A 2,740-nucleotide genomic window follows, 5' to 3' on the forward strand; every position below is an offset into this window, starting at 1 on the left:
AACTTTATGCGCCCCCAAATGGAGACGCCGGGGTACGCGCACCGATGACGTCACGGCTGGGGGCGAGGCTTCCCCCTGGCGGCAAGTTTAAAAGCTGAGCACTGAGATTAGCTCAGTGCTCAGTGATTGTTTTTTCTATTCGAGCTCTAGTGCCCTTTGGTGATTTTTCCTATTGATTTCCTGTGTACCAAACCCGGCTTGTCCTCTTCTCTGCTGCTCTCTATATCCCGACCCTTGGCTACTAAACGGCGTTCCTGATTTTTTGGTTCCTGACCCTGGCTTCGGATTTTGACCTCGCAGCTTGCTAGTTTCCCTGACCACGGCTTCGTTTCCTGATTTCGGCTTATTCTCACTTGCCTTATCTGCTGATTCCTGGGGTACGTTCCTGCATACCGGTCTCTACCCTTTAATTCTGCCTTGCAGCCTCACATAATCACTGAGCCCTATGGAGCCCGCAGGAAGACCTGACATGTTCACTGCCTTAAGTCAACAAATGACTTCTATGAACCAGTCTTTGCAAGACCTCCAGGCAAGTCAAAACCAGCTTAGGCAGCAGGTGCAACAGCTTCAAGTTCCCCATGCCGCTCCTGCAGACCCAGCCGTGGCCCCTCTACCTCTCAACATGGAAGGCGCCTCGGCCATAGAACCTCAAGTTCCCCTCCCGGAACGATTCACAGGTGACCGCAAGAAGTACCGAACTTTCATCACTTCCTGCCAAATATTGTTTAATCTTAAGCCCAGAACCTATCTCTCCGACTATGTCCGGGTCCATACCGTTATTTCCCTCCTCTCGGACGAACCTCAACAATGGGCTCATCACCTCCTCCACAGCAACAGTCCGCTACTGGATTCGTGGGCCTCATTCCGTCAGGCTATGGACTCTATGTATGACGATCCTTTCAGAACTTCCTCGGCTACCACCTCTCTGAGAACCCTCAAGCAGGGTAGGCGCCCCATCGAGGAGTACATCACTGATTTCAGACGCTTGGCTCTGGACTCATTATGGAATGAGCCCGCTCTCCACGATCAATTCCGTTGGGGCCTCTCGGAATTGGTTAAAGACGAACTTGCTCGCACTTCCATCCCTTCTGGCCTGGAGGACTTTATCACGTTATCCACCCAGATCGACCGTCGGCTCCGTGAGAGAAGACTCGAGCGTCAATCTTCTTCCTCTACCTGGTCGCCTGCCTCTCCTCCTGTCCCCAATGCCTCACTCCCAGACGAGGAACCTATGCAAATAGGTATTATCCATGGACCACTGTCTCCTGCCGAAAGGGAACGCCGAAGATCGTTGGGACTCTGCTTATATTGCGGCAGAGCCGGCCATTCCTACCAAGACTGCAGAACACGCGCCCGATTCCGTAAGGGTAAGGAGATTATCCATCGTTATCAAATATCTACTGGACAGATGTCTCGTTTTGCAGCTCACCTTTCTCTCCCCGTATCCTTGCAGTGGAGTAGCGGTTCCGTCAACCTCTCTGCCATGGTGGATTCCGGAGCCAGTGGCAACTTTCTGGACTTTGATTTGGCACGCTCACTCTCCATCCCCACTCGCCGTAAGAAGACCCCTATGACTATTCAACTGGTGGATGGCAGCCCTCTGAAAACTAGACCCATCATTCGAGAGACCACTACGCTACTACTTAAGATCGGGGAGGGCCATTCAGAGAACATTCGATTTGACATCATGAACTCTCCCATCTCTCCGGTGATCCTGGGCCTCCCATGGTTGAGAACTCATAATCCCTCTATTAATTGGGAGACCGGTACTTTCCGTTTTGCATCCAACCACTGTACCCAAGGTTGTCTCAAGAAACCGTCGGCATGCGTCTCTCTCCTGTCCCAACCATCCCAAGACCTACCTCCTCCTTACGCACACTTCAAAGATGTTTTTGAGAAAAAGGGGGCAGATAAACTTCCTCCTCATCGATCTTATGATTGTCCAATCGAACTATACCCAGGATCTGCCATTCCGTTTGGTCGCATATACCCACTATCCGAACCTGAACTTACCGTATTAAAAGACTATATTGATGAAAATCTCGCTAAAGGGTTTATTAGACCTTCTACCTCCCCAGCGGGGGCAGGAATCTTTTTCGTGCATAAAAAAGACGGCGGACTCCGGCCTTGCGTCGATTACCGAGAATTAAACAATATTACGGTAAAAAACAGATACCCTCTTCCCCTCATTCCTGAACTATTGGAACATGTTCGTGGAGCTAAGATATTCACCAAAATAGATTTACGGGGAGCTTATAACTTGGTGAGGGTACGCAAGGATGATGAATGGAAAACTGCTTTCAGGTGCCGTTATGGCCATTTTGAGTATCTTGTCATGCCTTTTGGATTATGCAACGCACCTGCCACCTTCCAACACTTCGTCAATGACGTTTTTCGCGATATCCTGGACCAATACGTCATAGTCTACTTAGATGACATCCTGGTGTTTTCCCCAAACATAGAGACACACAGGGAACATGTCAGTCAAGTGCTTTCTAGACTCAGAAGAAATGGACTTTTTGCTAAACCAGAGAAATGTACGTTTGAAGTGCAAGTCATTGATTTTCTGGGTTATGTTCTCACTCCTACCAGCATCCAGATGGACAAGAAGAAAGTCGATGCTATTCTCCGCTGGCCTCCTCCTACAGACCGGAAGGGTGTCCAGAGATTCATCGGATTTGCGAATTACTACCGCAAATTTATCAGAGACTTTTCGAAATTCGCTCAACCCTTAACCGCT

This window comes from Sceloporus occidentalis, unplaced genomic scaffold (assembly GCF_023333645.1).
Source record: "Sceloporus occidentalis isolate IW3139 unplaced genomic scaffold, rSceOcc1.0.p SCAF_28, whole genome shotgun sequence".
Classification (NCBI taxonomy): domain Eukaryota; kingdom Metazoa; phylum Chordata; class Lepidosauria; order Squamata; family Phrynosomatidae; genus Sceloporus; species Sceloporus occidentalis.